The 21,180-nt window shown below is 31.9% G+C and overlaps 1 long non-coding RNA gene across 2 annotated transcripts in view; it reads right to left on the bottom strand.

The window, feature by feature from the left end:
* The window catches only part of LOC139891840 (uncharacterized), a 49,988-nt gene extending 29,061 nt beyond the window's left edge, over positions 1-20,927 (bottom strand). Inside the window, exons 1-3 of one of the 2 annotated variants that reach the window (XR_011773854.1) lie at positions 20,803-20,927; positions 5,629-5,746; positions 2,996-3,070 (exon numbers count right to left, since the gene is read on the bottom strand). This is a non-coding gene — a long non-coding RNA (uncharacterized lncRNA). Of the gene's footprint in view, positions 1-2,995; positions 3,071-5,628; positions 5,747-20,802 lie in introns of those variants that run through there. The other variant, XR_011773853.1, reaches the window with a different exon arrangement.
* Between the last annotated feature and the right edge of the window lie 253 nt (positions 20,928-21,180).

Genomic DNA, 21,180 nt, shown 5'->3' with positions numbered 1-21,180 from the left:
TTCTCCGGTAACAACAGGGTAATCGTATATGTCAGGGTTATAATAAGACTACTTCGGATGAAAATCCAAGTTGATTTGCTGGAGCTGTGACAAAACTGACTAATTTGAAACGGAATTGCAAAGTTATTTTTGCTAACAAATGCCAAAGGGTCTGACACGGATACGTGTTAAACCATGACTTTGGTTTCGAGGGTTTTTTAGGTACAAGACTGTGGGTAACATGTGGTTGAATCATTATCTCGATTGTTCATTGTTTGAAGTGTCTTCAGGAATTTCGAAGGGTCTGAACACAGATCGTAATCATCAATACACACATGTTGTTCTAGAATTTTTAATGATACGAATATTTTTCTGGACTCTATATATAGAAATGATGTTCTAGCACAGTTTTGAAATCAGAGTATAGCTTTGAAAACTGTAGGAATCTAAGAGTAATGATTTCGGTTATATCTCGAATTGAATTATGAGATTTCAAAATCAGAATATGTAATTGGATTTGAATGACTAGGGTTGTTTTGATTTCTATAAAAGAATGTATTTTGTTGTGAAAGTAGTGAGTAAAGTCGATGATTGCTGAATCAGATTCGAAGAATGTAACATATTAATTGTGTATTTATATATCTCGGGTATTACCTACCCGTTAAAAAAAATTTACAATTAATATTTTGTACAAAAGAATTTTATTACAGTCTTTATGAATATATATATATATATATATATATATATATATATATATATATATATATATATATATATATATATATATATATATATATATATTTTCTTCAGATGTAACATAGATTTAATGAGTTAATATTAAATTAAACTCATTTGGTTTACGGTTAAAACTAGAATTGAATAATCCCTAAACTTTAAAAATTACATAACTTTTACGGAGTATTTCTTCAATGTGATTGAAATTATGAATCAATACTTCGTTATTTGTTGATGCATGATGTTGGTAAAATAAGTCTAGCTTGTAAATCACACACCATTCTTGTCAGGGTTTCTACTCTTCCTTCTATCATTTTGATTCACTCAACTGATTTATGGTTAGGGCTAGAGTAGATAATCTCTAAGACTTTGGAGGTTACCTAATCGCTGCTGAGTGTTTCTCCAATGAGGTTATGAAGCAATACTTCATCGTTTGTTGTTGTTGGTATTCCTTGGTATCTATAGTGCGTATGACATTGGTGCTCGTGGGATATAGGTGGTGATGTTGAAGTGTGGGAGGCGGATGTTTCTGTTGGTGGTGGTGATGGTACTGTTGATGTTGCTGATGGTGGTACTGGTTATGCTGTTGGTGCTGCTGCTGGTGTTTATAACCTTTGCACCATATTCTCTAAAACCACTACCCGAGCGTGAAGCTCGTTGACTTCTTCTATTACACTAGGGTGATTGTCGGTTCGGACGAGCGGATAAATAAGATCTAGAATTTGGTATAGTATATAATCGTGACGAGATACTCTGGAGATGAGAGAGAAAATGGTATTACGAACAGGTTCGCTGGTAAGTGCTTCAGGTTCATCGCCAAGAGGGCAATGTGGTGGATGGAAAGGATCGCCTTCTTCTTGTCTCCAATGATTGAGGAGGCTACGAACCCATCCCCAATTCATCTAGAATAGATGATAGCTGATTGGTTGATCCATTCCGGTCACACTGCTTTCGGAGCTTGAGTGGGATTCTATTTCAGAATCCGAGGGACTTGAACTAATGACGAATTCCATTTCGTACGATTGAATAAAGGATTTTTCGAAATGAAATGATTTTCCGACTATCGGGTGGTATTCTAATTACATAGAATATATATATATATATATATATATATATATATATATATATATATATATATATATATATATAGCAAAAGATTTCGTAGATTACGGAGGAATTTACGGAATATGTCAGGCAAAGTTTATAGTAGCAGATACGCTAAAATATGAATTAGCAGATACGTTAAGATACGAATTTTGTCTATAAATTATTCATGCAATTAATGCAGTAAGACATGTCTAGACTAAGAATGATAAGCAGTCAATTTTCGACAAAAATGATAAGCAAAACTTTTGACATGCAGACACGGTCGAAGTCCAGACTCACTAATGCATCCTAATGACTATCAGTTAGACACACTAATGTAGACCTAGTTCGCTAAGTCCACCGCTCTGATACCACATGTAAAGACCCGTCCTAATCCATAAGAACGAATACAGTAACATATGATTACATCGCGAGGTATTTGACCTCTATATGATAAATTTTACAAACATTACATTCATTTTTAAAAGACAAACTTTCTTTACATCGAAAGTTAATGGCATGCATACCATTTCATAATATATCCAACTATAAATGACTTAATAATATTCTTGATGAACTCAACGACTTGAATGCAACGTCTTTTGAAATATGTCATGAATTACTTCAAGTAATATCTCTAAAATGAGCAAATGCACAGCGAAAGATTTCTTTCATACTTGAGAATAAACATGCTTTCAAGTGTCAACCAAAAGGTTGGTGAGTTCATTAGTTTATCATAACTATCATTTCCATTAATTTAATAGACCACAAGATTTTCATTTCATTTTTCATAAACATCATCTCATATCAGGCATTTCGCAAACTGCATAGAGATAAAAATCATTCATATGGTGAACGCTTGATAACTGAACTAACAGGATGCATATAGAATATCCCCATCATTCCGGGACTCTCATCGGACATGATAATCGAAGTACTAAAGCATTCGTAATCCGAATGGGATGTGTCAAGGTCCATAGATCTATCTTTAGAATTCGCGTCAATTAGGGGCCATTTCCCTAATTCTTAGGCTACCAAGCTAAAAGGGGCATATTCGATTTCGATAATCCAACCATAGAATGTAGTTTCGAGTACTTATGTCTATTTCATAAATCATTTATAAAAGCAGCGCATGTATTCTCAGTCCCAAAAATATATATTGCAAAAGCATTTAAAAAGAGAGCAAATAAAACTCACAATAATGTATTTCGTAGTAAATGTGCATACGACGGCACTGAACAAGTGCATAGTTGATCTCCGATTTACAAACCTATATCAATAATATCATTCAAATAATATAACAAACTAGTAATAGAAATAAAACAAATTTATATATTTTAAGTTCTGATAATGCTAAAAACGAACATATATTTCATAGCATTATTCCTCAAGAAAGACAAGCTTTTAGTTCCAATTGTTCTATTTACAAGTGATATTCGTTTAAATAATAAAAGGTGAAGACAAAAGACATATTCGACGAATTGAAGACGCAAACGACCAAAAAGCTCAAAAGTACAAAATACAATCAAAGTGGTTCCAATTATTGATAAGAAACGTCTCAGAAATTACAAGAGTACAAGATTCAAAACGCAAAGTACAAGATATTAAATTGTACGCAAGGACGTCCGAAAATCCGGAACCGGGACCAGAGTCAACTCTCAACGCTCGACGCAACAGACTAAAAATTACAAGTCAACTATGCACATAAATATAATATAATATTTAAATAATTCTTATAATTATTTATATATTATATAATATATTATAAACCGTCGGCAAATTAAAAGACAAAATGGTGTGAGCTGGTTTTACGAACTCCGCGACTTGCGGAGTTCGAAGAGGAAAAAGGCCGCGAGTCGCGGAGCCCCAAATTATGAAACTGCCTATAAAGCTCGCGCATTCTGATCGTAAAAATATCCAAAAATCCATCCATCTCTCTATATATATACGTAAATATTTATATTTATATTTTAATTTTAATTTTAATTTTAAATCCTAATAATAAGGGTATGTTAGCGAATGTTGTAAGGGTGTAAGTCGAAATTCTGTCCGTGTAACGCTACGCTATTTTTAATCATTGTAAGTTATGTTCAACCTTTTTAATTTAATGTCTCGTAGCTAAGTTATTATTATGCTTATTTAATCCGAAGTAATCATGATGTTGGGCTGAAAATATTAAAATTGAATAATTGGGTTTTGTACCATAATTGGGGTTTGGATAAAAGAACGACACTTGTGGAAATTAGACTATGGGCTATTAATGGCTTTTATATTAACTAAACAATACCTTGTTAATTTAATATACAAACTTATAATTTGATGTATTTATATATAACCACATACGCTTGACTGGGTACGGTGGGCGGGATATCTATAAATACCAATAATTATTCATTTTACCGGACACGGAACTGGATTAATAGTTAATAGACTTGTTGAAACAGGGGTGAATTACATTCAAGGGTAATTGGTGTAATTGTTAACAAAGTAGTAAAACCTTGGTTTACACGCAGTCGATAACCTGGTGTATTCATTAAACAAAGTATTAAAACGTTGTTACAATTCGAATCCCTAATTAGTTGGAATATTTGACTTCGGGAATAAGAATAATTTGACGAAGGCTTTCGCTCTTTATATTTATGACTGATGGACTATTATGGAAAAATCCGTATGGACATATTAAATAATCCAGGACAAAGAACAATTAACCCATGGGAATAAACTAAAATCAACACGTCAAACATCATGATTACGGAAGTTTAAATAAGCATAATTCCTTTATTTTCATATTTAATTGCACTTCTAATTATCGTACTTTTATTTATTGTTATTTTATTTAATTGCATTTTTATTTATTGTTATTGTATTTAATTGCACTTTTAATTATCGTACTTTTTAATTATCGCAATTTTATTTTATCGCACTTTTATTTATCGCAATTTCATTATCGTTATTTACTTTACGCTTTAAATTAAGTTATATTTATTTAATATTTTACATTAGGTTTTAACTGCGACTAAAGTTTTAAAAATCGACAAATCGGTCATTAAACGGTAAAAACCCCCTTTATAATAATAATATTACTTATATATATTTGTATTTTTATAAATTAAAACTAATATAGCGTTAACCTTTGTTTAAAGATTCCATGTGGAACGAACCGGACTTACTAAAAACTACACTACTGTACGATTAGGTACGCTGCCTATAAGCGTTGTAGCAAGGTTTAAGTATATCCATTCTATAAATAAATAAATATCTTGTGTAAAATTGTATCGTATTTAATAGTATTTTCTTGTAAAATTTAATAGTATTTTATACCCCTTAGCTTTAACTATCAAGTATTTTTGGCGCCGTTGCCGGGGAATTGAAATCTAGCTTAAAAGCCGGAAGCGCAACACTAATATAAAAAAAAAAAGATTTTTATTTTTAGTTTACTTTTATAAAAAAATACGCTTTTGTAAAAATACGTTTTAAATATTCAAAAATATAAAAAGAAAATAAAAATATAAATATTTTTAAGAGTTTGTTAAATATTTAAGTTTTATAAAGTTTCTTTATTTTTATTTTATAAAAATATAAATTTTATTTAAATATTTTGTGTTTATTTAAAACATAAAAATAAAAAACCGAAAAATATATATATATATATATATATATATATATATATATATATATATATATATATATATATATATCTATTTTTAAGATTTTTATAAAATTATAAAGTATTTCTATTTTTATTTTAGTTTTTAAAACATAAGTTTTTATTTAATTTATATAAATATTTTATTTATTTAAAAAAACAAATAAATAAAAAAAACTGACCTGTCGAATTTGACCTGCACCTCTTTTGGACCTGCAACCTCCGCGACTTGCGGAGAAATTGAACTGGTTCAAACGCGACTCGCGGAGCCGTCTGACACGGGCCACACAGAAACCCTAACTGCATTAATTACGGAGTTTTAATTATTATTATTAATTAATTAGTATTTAGGGTTAATTAATTTATTATTTAGTTTAAGTTTTAATTAATTTGTTATTATTTTGTTTATTTAGTTTAATTAGTTTAAATAAGTTATAAAATTAATAGTTTTAATAAATAAATAATATAAAAATAATATTTTTATAAAAATTGTACTTTTTACAACTTTTAGTATATTTTTATATTTTGTCCCTTTTTATTCGTTTTTAGCGTAACTTTTGTAATTTTCGCTCATATTTAGTTTTAATCCATAGTTTTTGCCATAGTTATTTTTTTTCTAGATTTTTAGGCTTTGCCGTAAAATCCCTTAAGTGCTTTTTTCTTAGACTAAGATCTAGGTGCTCTAGAATTTTGCGACGCCTTTTTAAGTTTTAGTACCTTTTTAAGATATTACCATTTGGGATATAGTTTTACTTATAAGCTTTAATATTTTTAGACGCAACTTTTAATTCTTAGTTTTTAGTTCCTTTTTAAGTTTCGACGCGCTACTTTCTTATTTTTATTTTTCGACGCCTTTTACCTATGTATCAATTATCACTCCAATTAGTAATCTCAATTTGCAATTTTAATTTTAAGTTCGTGATAATAATAAGGTTGGGTTAGTCGAGTGTTTTAAAGTTTTATAAGTCACTCTTTTTCTTTCTTATTTTTCGAAGCCTTTTATTTTTCAACCCTTTTCTTTTTCGACCTTTTTCGACGCGCAATCTTTTTCTTTCTTATTTCTCGCCATTCTAGTTTTAGGACATAGATTTTTATTCTACTTCTTCTCTATATTTCTTTAAAATTACGAAAATTTATTTTAAGTGGTTAAATTGATAGACATCAAAATTTTCTGGTTCGTAGTAATAGTTGGATTTGTACGTGGACCGGGTTATTGGAGCCAAACAGTACTCAATTATATTGAGACCAAACGAATCCTGGCCCTCTACTGCATCTTTTGGCTATTCGAAACGTGGGCAAAATCAGAAAAGTCTATTAATTGGATAACTTATATAATTTTTCTTTCCTTTTAAAAACTAATAGGATATTCAGTGAATGCACCGAGCAAGACATTCACCACCTTTTGTAAGTTCACCACCTGTAACCAGATCAAGACATCTAGCAAATATTGCTGCCGTTGATTTTTCTTTAGAATCGTCATCCAGTCGAACAAATACTCCAATTCAAATTTCCGATAATCCATTTTTTGAACCCGACCTCACAATTGAGAATCCAGAGAATATTCAGGGACGATTCATAGATCCTGAACCATTAATTTTTCCTCCGGAACCACCAATCATTCAAACAGAGATTGTTGAGGAACGAACCATTAAATCAGAATCCTCTAGTGATTCAGATTCAACAAATTCGATCATGGAAAATCTGGAACCTTTAAATATGGAAGACCGAATGAGAGCTAAACGCACTAGCCAAGGTCACACAATTACTCATCCAGACATTAATGCGCCAGATTATGAAATCAAAGGACAAATTCTACATATGGTGACTAATCAATGCCAATTTAGTGGTGCGCCGAAGGAAGATCCAAATGAACATCTTCGTACCTTTAATAGGATCTGCACACTATTTAAAATAAGAGAAGTTGAAGATGAACAGATATATCTCATGTTATTTCCCTAGACTTTAAAGGGAGAAGCCAAAGATTGATTGGAATCGTTACCTGAAGGGGCGATTGATACATGGGATGTTTTAGTTGAAAAATTTCTTAAACAATTCTTTCCGGCATCTAAAGCCGTAAGACTTCAAGGAGAAATTGTTACGTTCACACAGAAACCAAATGAAACTCTATATGAGGCATGGACCAGATTTGGAAAGTTATTGAGAGGATGTCCGCAACTTGGTTTAGACACCTATCAAATAGTACAAATATTCTACCAAGGATGCGACATCACTACAAGAAAATACATCGATATAGCAGCTGGTGGTTCTATTATGAAGAAAACAAAAACTGATGCTTACAAAATTATTGATAACACTGCTTCCCACTCACATGAGTGGCACCAAGAAAAAGATATCATTAGATCATCTAAAGCAGCTAGAGCCGATTCTAGCCATGACTGAGATTCCATTTCAGCAAAGATAGATGCTGTCGAGAGACGAATGGAAAAGATGACTAAGGATATACACTCAATACGAATTAGTTGTGAGCAGTGTGGAGGACCACATTTGACAAAAGATTGTCTTAGTATTCAACTAACAATGGAACAAAGAGAGAATATTTCATATCTAAACCAAAGGCCTGGAAATAATTATCAGAATAATTATCAACCGCCATGACCAATTTACAATCAAAACCAGAATTATAACCGAAATGTTCCATACAAAAACCAACAAGGTCCTAGTAATCCACAAGTATCCAATAATACTTACAATCAGCAAAGACCTAATTTTCAAAATAAACCACCACAACCTGATGATAAAAAGCTAAATTTAGAAGATATGATGACAAAGCTAGTTGAAACTCAAACGCAGTTTTTCACATCTCAGAAACAAACCAATGAACAAAATGCTCAAGCATTTAGAAATCAACAAGCTTCTATTCAAAACTTGGAACAAGAAGTAAGTAACCTAGCAAGGTTAATAGGTGAAAGAAAACCGGGAAGTTTACCTAGTGATACAAATGCTAACCCCCAGAATGAAACAGCTAAAGCCATTACCACAAGAATTGGTAAAACACTTAAACCACCTGAAATACCTGTAATTTCTGATGAAGCTATTCCTACTCCACAAGAACCACAACCTGAACAAGATAAGGAAACAGAACCGGTAGTTGAAAAGGTTAATGAAGATAACACAGTTAAGGCTAAACCTTATGTTAAACCATACCAACCACCACTTCCTTACCCGAGTAAAATGAAAAAAGAGAAACTTGAAGCCGAGCAATCCAAATTCTTGGATATGTTTAAACAGATAAATGTAAATCTTCCTTTCATTGATGTAATTTCAGGAATGCCTAGATATGCTAAATTTCTGAAAGATCTAATCTCGAATAGAAAGAAAATGGAAGAACTCTCGGCTGTTACTATGAATGCTAATTGTTCAGCAGTGCTGTTGAATAAGATACCAGAAAAACTATCTGATCCAGGAAGTTTCACAATTCCATGTTTTCTGGGTAGTCTTAGTTCAATAGAAGCATTGGCAGATTTAGGTGCTAGTATAAATTTAATGCCGTATTCACTATACACTAAACTAGACCTTGGAGAATTGAAACCAACACGAATAAGCATACAACTAGCCGATCGATCAATAAAATATCCTAGAGGGATAATGGAGAACATGCTAGTTAAAGTTGGTACTTTAGTATTTCCAGTAGATTTTGTTGTTCTGGACATGGAAGAAGATTCTCAAGTTCCTCTAATATTAGGAAGACCATTCTTAAACACGGCTAAAGCAATGATAGACGTGTTTGGTAAAAAACTGACCCTAAGTATAGGGGACGAGAGTGTTACCTTTTCAGTTGATAGAGCAATGCAACAACCGCAATCTGCAGATGATACATGCTATTATATTCAAACTATAGATTTTCATGCAGAATTGTTAGAAGAATTTCCAGAATTACAAGGAACAGGAGAATGTTCTTTAGGAGAAGGAACTGAACCAGTTGATGAAACTGAAATGTTAGCTCCACTAATAGCTAATGGATATGAACCAACAACAGAAGAAATTCAAATGCTAAAAGAAGAAGACAGATATCGATATAAATCATCGATAGAAGAACCTCCGACATTAGAGTTAAAGCCACTTCCAAACCATTTGGAATACGCTTATTTACATGGTGAATCTGAATTACCTGTAATAATATCGTCTTCTCTTACTGAAAATGAGAAATCACAACTCATTTCTGTGTTAAAAGCTCATAAACCAGCCATTGCATGGAAGATTCATGATATTAAAGGAATAAGTCCTTCGTATTGCACACATAAAATCCTTATGGAAGAAGGTCATAAAACGTATGTGCAACGCCAACGAAGACTAAATCCGAATATGCAAGATGTATTTAAAAAAGAAATTATTAAACTGCTAGATGCAGGTTTAATTTATCCAATTTCTGATAGTCCATGGGTTAGCCCAGTTCAATGCGTGCCTAAGAAGGGTGGCATGACTGTCATCACAAATGAGAAAAATGAGCTTATTCCTACTAGGACTGTAACAGGATGGCGTGTGTGTATTGATTATAGAAAATTAAATGACGCCACCAGAAAAGATCACTTTCCCTTACCTTTCATTGATCAAATGTTGGAAAGATTAGCCGGAAATAGTTACTATTGTTTTCTTGATGGATTTTCCGGATATTTTCAAATTCCAATAGCACCCGAGGACCAAGAAAAAACCACGTTCACGTGCCCTTATGGTACTTTTGCTTACAAACGCATGCCATTTGGACTTTGCAACGCCCCTGCAACCTTTCAAAGGTGCATGATGGCAATTTTTCACGACATGATAGAAGAATGCATGGAAGTTTTCATGGATGACTTTTCAGTCTTCGGTGATACATTTGAAACATGTCTAGTTAATCTTGAACGAATGCTTATTAGATGCGAACAATCAAATCTAGTACTTAATTGGGAGAAATGCCATTTCATGGTTAAAGAAGGCATCGTTCTTGGTCATAAAATCTCAAAGGAAGGAATTGAAGTGGATAGAGCTAAAGTAGATGTAATTGCTAAACTTCCATATCCCACCAATGTTAGAGGAGTTAGGAGTTTTCTAGGGCATGCCGGTTTTTACCGACGTTTCATAAAAGATTTTTTTAAAATTGCCACTCCTATGAATAAACTCCTAGAAAAGGATGCTCCATTCGTCTTTTCAGATGAATGCATCAAATCTTTTAATATTCTTAAAGAGAAACTCAGTAATGCGCCGATCATGATAACACCAAATTGGAATCTACCGTTTGAACTTATGTTCGATGCAAGTGATTTTGCAATGGGAGCCGTTTTAGGACAAAGGATTGAAAAACGATTTCAACCTATATATTATGCTAGTAAGACGTTACAAGGAGCACAAACAAATTACACAACCACTGAAAAAGAATTCCTTGCTATTGTCTTTGCTTTTGACAAATTTCGTTCATATCTCGTTCTAGCAAAAACGGTGGTCTATACCGACCATTCTGCTCTTAGATACCTATTTTTGAAACAAGATGTTAAACCAAGATTAATCCGTTGGATCTTACTCTTACAAGAGTTCGATATTGAAATTCGAGATAAAAGAGGAGCAGAAAATCTCGCCGCTGATCATCTTTCTCGTCTTGAAAATCCTGAATTAGAAGTTTTAAATGAATCGGCCATACAAGACAACTTTCCTGATGAATATCTATTGAAGATAGATTATAATGAAATTCCATGGTTTGCAGACTATGCAAACTACTTAGTATGTGGATTCCTTGAAAAACGGTTGTCGTACCAAAAACGAAAGAAATTCTTTAGTGATATAAAACACTATTTCTGGGAAGATCCACATTTGTTTAAAAGTTGTCCAGATGGAATAATACGCCGATGTGTATTCGGAGATGAAGCCAATCAAATCTTAAACCATTATCACACAGGACCAACAGGAGGGCATTATGGGCCTCAAATCACAGCAAGAAAAGTTTACGATACTGGATTCTATTGGCCTACAATTTACAAAGACGCACACCTTCTTTGCAAATCCTGTGATGCTTGTCAAAGGGCCGGAAAAATAAGTTAACGTGATGAAATGCCACAAAATGTCATTCAAGTATGTGAAGTACTTGACATTTGGGGTATTGACTTTATGGGTCCATTTCCAAAATCTCATAATAATCTCTATATTCTCGTAGCCATCGATTATGTATCTAAATGGGCGGAAGCACAAGCTCTCCCAACTAACGATGCACGAGTTGTAGTCAATTTTTTTAAAACGTCTTTTTGCAAGGTTTGGAACACCGAAAGCTTTAATAAGTGATCGGGGAACTCATTTCTGTAATAATCAACTTGAGAAAGTTCTTAAAAGATATGGAGTAACTCATAAAATCTCCACCGCATATCATCCACAAACAAGTGGACAAGTTGAAAATACCAACCGAGCTTTAAAACGTATTCTAGAGAAAACCGTAGGATCAAATCCGAAGGAATGGTCCATAAAATTGGAGGATGCACTCTAGGCTTTTAGAACAGCTTACAAAACTCCAATTGGAACCACACCTTTTAAACTCGTTTACGGAAAAGCATGTCATCTTCCAGTAGAAATTGAACACAAAGCATTTTGGGCTTTGAAGACATGTAATCTTGATTTACATGAAGCTGGACGTCTACGGTTAAGTCAACTAAACGAATTAGAAGAATTAAGACAAGAAGCATACGAAAATTCGTTAATCTATAAGGAAAGAACGAAGAAATGGCATGATAAAAGAATCAGAAGTTCAAAAGAATTTAAAGAAGGAGACAGAGTTCTTCTTTTCAATTCACGATTCAAGCTATTTCCTGGAAAATTGAAATCAAGATGGTCTGGACCATTCATAGTCAAAAGAGTTTTCCCATACGGAACAGTAGAATTAATAAATTCAAATGGGATTGAATTTAAAGTTAATGGTCACAGAGTTAAACACTACATAGATAGTCCGATGGAAGTTGACAACGAAGTTAATCACAATTTCGATACCACAGCTAACTAAGTGTGGGGAGAATCAAGTTTTTAAAGGATAATATGTATTTCTGTTAGAGTTAGATTTTCTTTTTTCCTGTAGATCTCGAAAATGGAACCCGAATGGTCTTTCCCTAGCAGACCCTAAAGAACTAGTCTTCTCCCTCCATTCTGAATTTTTATTTTTTTAGGTTTTTACGAAATGAAGACTTCATGTGAACTAAACCATGGTCTAATGCTACACGCTTTGATCACTAAACGTAATAATGACACACTTTCAAGTGAAATAGTATCATTAATCAGAGGTAAATTGGACGGAGTAAGAAAAGAATCCAGATGCGAAGATAATAAGTTACAATTTGGTAAAGGAAAATCAAAATCCGCAGTGAAAAGAAGAGCACGACACCTTGAAAAATGACACAAATGCAAAAAATGGTCACACGAAGGTAAATGTTCAAATAATCAAACCTATTCAAATACCGAATTTGTTACTTTATGCAGAGATGGACCGTTCATATGTTTAGAAGAAAAAAACATTAAATGCTCGAGGTTACGCCTATGTAGCCATGGAAAACCAATTAGTCCGACTATCTTATGAGTGGACTAGAGCATATCACTAAGAAATCTATTTCACAGGTAAGTCTGTACAGTTTTTATTTTTTTTATTTTTAACCTTTTGATAATAAACGCTAATTTGTTCGCTATAAAGTATTAAATTGGTATTCGATGAAATTAGGTCTTGCGACCGAAATTATTGATATCATACAAAAATTTATTACATCACTGCGAAATTTAACGTTTATTCTTAAGGTATAAATATCTTTAATCAATCAACCCAAAATATTTCAAAAATTCGTCATAAGTTAAATTAGGTCATGGAATCGAAGTTACTTTACCGAAAAGAGGGGCGCATATTTTTGATAATATTTGATTGATTAAAGTGGGATAAAAGACCAAAAAGATTTTTAATTTTATTTTTACCATGTTTTTTTAAAATTAATATATAAATATTAATTTAATATTGTAAACTTATTTAAAATTGTAAATATTTGAAAAAATTAATATAAGTTTGTATGTATAAAAACAAAAATATAATATAAGTTTGGTGTGAATTTTTAATTTTATGCATTTTAAATTTAAGTTTGGTGTGAATTTAAAAACAAAAATTTACTTTATTTCGCTAAGTTAAAAATATGATTTTTAAAATTCGTCGTGAGTTGAAGACTAGATCGTTGAATCGAAATTGCTTTACCCGAGAGAGGGACGAGAACTTTTATTATCATTATTTTTAATATTATTGAATTAAAGTATGGCAAAAACATTAAAAAACCCAAAAAAATCTTTGCTTTTAAAACCGCGCTTTAAATTGACAAATTTTAAAATTTTGTCAAGGGACGGACTAGGACATCGTTCCGAAACGACCTCGTCCTAAATAACAAGGGAAACAAAATTTTAAATTTAATTAATTAATTGTTTTATAAGTTAAGGTTTTTATAAAAAAAAAAAAAAAAAAGGAACTCCGCGACTCGCGGAGTTTGAAGGGGAAATCCACCGCGACTCGCGGAGGGTCTAAAATCTAGAAAAAAATATAAGGGATCGAACAGCTCAGTATCCCAACACCCAAACCCACAAAACTGCAAAAAAACACCCGAAAAAAACACACAAATCCGCAATTTTTGGCCATTTTTCATCAAATCTTTCACAAAATCATGTTGAGAAGAATGCTATCAAGGAACTACTCAAGGAAAACGGTAAATTTCTACACCAAAATACCATTTAATCCAAAAATTAGTGTTCTTGAGCAATTTTATACCCAATTAGATTTTGATGCTTTTTAGTGTAATTATGCTTAAATTGCTTATGTATTATGCTTGTATAACCTAGATTGATGCTATTTAACATGATTAGAAGCCTTAAACTTCAAATTTTGAGTAATATAGGGTTTGTGTTCTTGAGCAATTTGGGGCTTTTTGATATAAACAGGTTTTGGCCGATTTTTGTCATGAATTATTGATAAATTAAGTAGTGTAACATGTTTAGGTAGTTAAATGATCCAAACTTTGAGCTTAAACATGATTTTTGAGAATTAAAGTGGACTTTTTCAAGTCTAAAATTCATGAACTTGATTTTTGAGAGATAATTCCATATGAAACTTGTTTAATTGCTAATAATGATTATTTTGACATGTTATTTGAGTTGAATGCTTATGAACTTGACGAACATTTTCGTATATGCTTATTTGAAAAAGTGTAGATTTGATAAAAATATGAAAATGAGCATAAGTTTGATATAAATTGATCATGTCATTGTAATTATTTTGATTGATGATTTTGCTGACACTAATGCATATTTGGATGTACAAAAATTGTTTTTGATGTGTTTTGCAGACTGAAAGGGGTGAATCTTCATCCCAAGCTCGCATTGCTCCTCCTGAAAATGCGGAACAACAGGATGTTGATAACTATTACAAACAAGATATACCTCATCCAGTTATGACATTTTCAGATATGCACGTGGAAAATTTGCACCCGAACTTGAGATTAGACAGACGTTGGATAGATTATCCAAAATACCAAAGAAGCTTGCACACTCTTCATTCTAAAGCTGTTGAAGTACCTAGGGTAATAGAATGGGAACCGTTAGAAGCTGTAGAATTGGCCGAGCCAATTAGAGAATTACTTACACAGAGGTATGGTAATTCTACTTTTAACGATTGAGTAAGATTATTCAACATGCGTAGACCTGTATATAAAGTATGGTGTGAAGAATTATTGTGTAGTATAGAAATAAATGATCGGGTAACTAGTTTAAACGATAGAACTTTTATTAGATTTTTGTTAGGAGGTTCGATGCGCCACATGTCTCTACTAGACATGGCTCAGGCCTTATGTATATATACGCCTGAGGAGCTTGCATCTGCCGATTGTCGAGGGTTGATATTAAATGGTAGGAAGATTGATGAAAATTTTGATACGCATGGTGTATGGAGTCAAATGACTAGCCATCACCGATTTAAAGGGAGAAATTACTCTTATTTGGATATAGATAGAGCTGAGTTAAGAGTAATTCACAGGTTTTTAGCCAATTCGATTACACAACGAGGTAAAAATAAGGAAAAGGTAAATGAACAGGATTTGTTTTACCACATGTGTATTCGAGACCCACAAAGCGCTGTAAGTATACCTTATTGTGTGAGTTATTATTTATCGGCTATGGTTAGGGGGATGAGAACGCATAGCATAATAGGTGGTATATTTATTACTTTGATTACTGAATATCTCGGTGTGGATATAAGTCGGGGGGGATTATTAATCGAAGAACCAGAACCCCGAGATACAATTGGTTTAAATGTATATCATGGTGCTAAGGTTTTGAATAGGTGAAATAATGCCGCAGTAAGATATAATGGAAGACATCCACAGGTTGAGAGAAATCAACAGCCAGGTAATGTGGGAAGGGGAAATGAAATGACAGAAATGCAAAGGTTTATAGCTTCACAAGAGTATGAAAATGCTAGACATCGAGCATTTGAAGATTGGCAAGTTCATCAAAACCAAATCATAGCTCATTGCCAACATATAGGTAGAAACTATATTCCTACTCCAACGCCCGTATTTCCTCCCTGGTCTATAGAGATCCAACCACCGTATCCTACTTATAACACAGCTGAAGCATTTTATAACACATACGGTTATGCATAGAACCCCTACTGGTATCAGTAACAACCCTAGTTTATTTAGTTTTATTTATTTTATTTTTGTAATGTTACTACATTTAGCACTTATGTTGATATTGTAATAGTTTTTATAATTTTCTAACTTTTATTATTAGATTTTAATAATTTTTAAATGTGGGGTAATATACCAAACTTCAAAAATATGTATATATGTTTGCAGTTTATCTTATGTACACAACAGGGTAAAACAACGCATTTTCAAAGACTGGCATTAAGTTCAGCAAAAGCAACTAATTTTGATGACAAGATGCAAAATATATGTGAAATAACAACAAGACGGAATGAACAAATGATGTGCACCATTTATCATTCAACACAAACAACAATATGTTTGGAAACTTTGGTAAAATTTAATCATTTTTTTACGCTAATCACCCTCAATAATTTAAATTGTTACTGATTTCTTGCAAATGAGGGCATTGCAAGATCTTAAGTGTGGGAAGGGGTTAAATTCTTTCGAATTTTAAAAATTTTTACTTTAAACACTTGGTTACCATTAAAAATACTAGTAACGCAGTAGTTGTATTAGAATCTAGTGCTCTCTGATAATAAATAACAGCCCTAGTCTTATATACTGACTACCCAATTCTAGTAAAATTTTTCAAAATTTTCAATTAAATGAACTCAAAATCATGTTTATACATATTTATGAACGATAAAACTAGGTGTTAACACCGAAATTATTGTTTCCTCGGAAAGGACATAAATTGAGAAACAAACCAAAATGTTAGAATTCATTTAAAATGGAATAAAAAGGCAAAGAAAAGAAAATAAAAGCCATGTGTGGGAAAATTTACCAAGTTATCTTAAACATATGTCACATTTTTCTGTAACAAATAATTGAAGATACTTTTGCTTTGGACTAAACTAAACAGTTTTACCCGATTTACTGTAATATATTTGAAAGAAAGATGGATCTACATGATGAATCAATTCCATCATTTAAAGGAAGTAAAGTCTTCCGAAAAAGAAACGCGCTTCTTGATTTAGGTCATGAAGTTGTCGTCCAGACCAGCTGTAGGTTGACGAAAAATCTAGAAAAGTCATCACTAAAATCAGCAGGAAATCCACAGACCTCGGCATCAAACAGGGTCGCCAAGTGGTCAGACTTATCCTAACCATGAGAGGATCTGTCTTGTAAAATGGGGAGGATGCCGTGCAAATTAGCTTGATAAGACTAATGAATCAGATCTCCAGAAAGGATAATCTCCTTAAAGATTAAAAATCAGCTTTTAAGCCTGATATTACTCAATCCTTGAGATTGACCTTAAAGATTGAGAATTACAAACTCATGGAATTCAATGATATCTAAACTCGAGCTTGAACGAGAAAATATTTTGATCAAAATTACAAACCGATTTGTTTTCTGAAAACCTATTTTCAATGCGTTCATTACCATTGAAAGTAAAATCCTAGGAATTCACCTGGAATTCATTAGGTCACCTGAACTAAATCGGGTGTCAACCGTAAGAACGGTGGTTGCATAGCATGGTCAAAGACAGGACCTTGTGCCAGACCGAAAAATTATAAGGGTGAGCTTTACTATTGCTCCTACCAAGGATAGTAATTGCGTCCGACACGTTATAGACCATAATTAAAAGCATATCAGGGGACATTGCCTTAACAGTTGCTTGTTCAACGCTTTCCTTTACAACCGGACGGTAGTTTACCGAAAGGTAATATACGGAGCAAGTATACTGGACGTGTTGCTTTCCCAATACAAGGTTAGCAAGTGGGTGACACAAAACCGCAAGTTTTGAGCTAAAATTTTCAAATCTGAAACCCACCAAACCTACAAAAAGAATTTGCAAACACCGGTGAAGGGTTATTCCGGAAAACTTATCTAGGGTAAAAACTAGATTTAATTTTCAAAAGATCAAATGTTTTCATAAAGATCCAATTTCCTAAAGGATCTAATTTTTTATAGTCATGTGGGACTGTAAATCATAACGTTACTACCATTGTTTATACCGCCATATAGAAATCACTGATGTACAAAGTGTGAAGAATAAAGAAGTGATTCTAGTATTTCAAGACTATATTGCTTGAGGACAAGCAACGCTCAAGTGTGGGAATATTTGATAATGCTAAAAACGAACATATATTTCATAGCATTATTCCTCAAGAAAGACAAGCTTTTAGTTGCAATTATTCTATTTACAAGTGATATTCGTTTAAATAATAAAAGGTGAAGACAAAAGACAGATTCGACGAATTGAAGACGTAAACGACCAAAAAGCTCAAAAGTACAAAATACAATCAAAGAGGTTCCAATTATTGATAAGAAACGTCTCAGAAATTACAAGAGTACAAGATTCAAAACGCAAAGTACAAGATATTAAATTGTACGCAAGGACGTCCGAAAATCCGGAACCGGGACCAGAGTTAACTCTCAACGCTCGACGCAACGGACTAAAAATTACAAGTCAACTATGCACATAAATATAATATAATATTTAAATAATTCTTATAATTATTTATATATTATATAATATATTATAAACCGTCGGCAAATTAAAAGACAAAATGGTGTGAGATGGTTTTACGATCTCCGCGACTTGCGGAGTTCGAAGAGGAAAAAGGCCGCGAGTCGCGGAGCCCAAATTATGAAACTGCCTATACAGCTCGCGCATTCTGATCGTAAAAATATCCAAAATTCCATCCATCTCTCTATATATATACGTAAATATTTATATTTATATTTTAATTTTAATTTTAATTTTAATTTTAAATCCTAATAATAAGGGTATGTTAGCGAATGTTGTAAGGGTGTAAGTCGAAATTCTGTCCGTGTAACGCTACGCTATTTTTAATCATTGTAAGTTATGTTCAACCTTTTTAATTTAATGTCTCGTAGCTAAGTTATTATTATGCTTATTTAATTCGAAGTAATCATGATGTTGGGCTAAAAATATTAAAATTGGGTAATTGGGCTTTGTACCATAATTGGGGTTTGGATAAAAGAACGACACTTGTGGAAATTAGACTATGGGCTATTAATGGGTTTTATATTAACTAAACAATACCTTGTTAATTTAATATACAAACTTATAATTTGACTTATTTATATATAACCACATACGCTTGACTGGGTACGGTGGGCGGGATATCTATAAATACCAATAATTATTCATTTTACCGGACACGGAACTGGATTAATAGTTAATAGACTTGTTGAAACAGGGGTGAATTACATTCAAGGGTAATTGGTGTAATTGTTAACAAAGTAGTAAAACCTTGGTTTACACGCAGTCGATAACCTGGTGTATTCATTAAACAAAGTATTAAAACCTTGTTACAATTCGAATCCCCAATTAGTTGGAATATTTGACTTCGGGAATAAGAATAATTTGATGAAGGCTTTCGCTCTTTATATTTATGACTGATGGACTATTATGGACAAATCCGTATGGACATATTAAATAATATAGGACAAAGAACAATTAACCCATGGGAATAAACTAAAATCAACACGTCAAACATCATGATTATGGAAGTTTAAATAAGCATAATTCCTTTATTTTCATATTTAATTGCACTTCTAATTATCGCACTTTTATTTATTATTATTGTATTTAATTGCACTTTTATTTATTGTTATTGTATTTAATTGCACTTTTAATTATCGTACTTTTTAATTATCGCAATTTTATTTTATCGCACTTTTATTTATCGCAATTTCATTATCGTTATTTACTTTACGCTTTAAATTAAGTTATATTTATTTAATATTTTACATTAGGTTTTAACTACGACTAAAGTTTTAAAAATCGACAAACCGGTCATTAAACGGTAAAAACCCCCCTTTATAATAATAATATTACTTATATATATTTGTATTTTTATAAATTAAAACTAATATAACGTTAAGCTTTGTTTAAAGATTCCCTGTGGAACGAACCGGACTTACTAAAAACTACACTACTGTACGATTAGGTACACTGCCTATAAGTGTTGTAGCAAGGTTTAAGTATATCCATTCTATAAATAAATAAATATCTTGTGTAAAATTTTATCGTATTTAAAAGTATTTTCTTGTAAAATTTAATAGTATTTTACACCCCTTAGCTTTAACTATCAAGTTCTTATATAGATTTTCTGATTTGTATATTAATAGTTAATTACAATAATTGGTTATAACTATGAGTTTAAAAAAAAAAAAATTTAACATCGACATCTAACCAAAACCATGCTTTAAATCAATTAGTCTAAGTTTATTTAGTTAGATTTATTATAGATATAAAAATTAACTTAATCTTCTCTGATTTTCGCTAACTTAGGATCTCAAGTGAGTAAAAAAAAATTACATATTATAGTGTATTAGTATAATATTTGAAGTCTCGATATATACTAAAAAAGGAATTACTTAAAAATCAACATGAACTAAAATAGTTTTTAGTAAAAGAATTTGGAGATTCGTACTAAACAATATTAACCAAAATAAATAAAAAGATGATTTATATAAAATAGTTTAAGTAAACAAGATTGAATATGAATTAATATCATATGAATAAATAAGCAGTTTCGTACCAAACATCATAAACTAATGTATATTTCAGTACAAGTTTAGAAATCAATAATAGTTTAAAAAAATAAAAATATAAAAAAATAAACATTCATACAAATCAATATGAATTTAAGCACTTTCAGGGAAAAAAAATAGAAGAATCCATACCTAAAAGTTAGTCTACTGTCGTTTATCAGTTGAAAGCCGATCAGTTTACTAGGAATGAAAAGAGAGCTTCATAAGTACTCCGTATATTTTGCGTGGGTTCTTGATTGCTATGTGTTATGGTTTTCTTATTATAACCTTAATATTAGTATTAGTATTATATTATATATATAAGCGGACTCCACGAGGTGAAAGCTATATGGAATTGTGAGTTGTCTACACATCTTAATCTTAAATTAATTACTATGGGCTACTTAAAACCTACTAAATTATTTTCTAGCGTAATCACAATTATCCTCTCAATATTTTAATTAATTAGTTTGTGATATATTGTATTTTAGTTGTTTGACATGATATATGAGTCACGTGGTTTACAGAGTA

Source organism: Rutidosis leptorrhynchoides, chromosome 2 (genome assembly GCF_046630445.1).
Source record: "Rutidosis leptorrhynchoides isolate AG116_Rl617_1_P2 chromosome 2, CSIRO_AGI_Rlap_v1, whole genome shotgun sequence".
Lineage (NCBI taxonomy): Eukaryota > Viridiplantae > Streptophyta > Magnoliopsida > Asterales > Asteraceae > Rutidosis > Rutidosis leptorrhynchoides.
The sequence above is the reverse complement of the archived record's forward strand: the minus strand, read 5'-3'. Positions and strand labels throughout refer to the sequence as shown.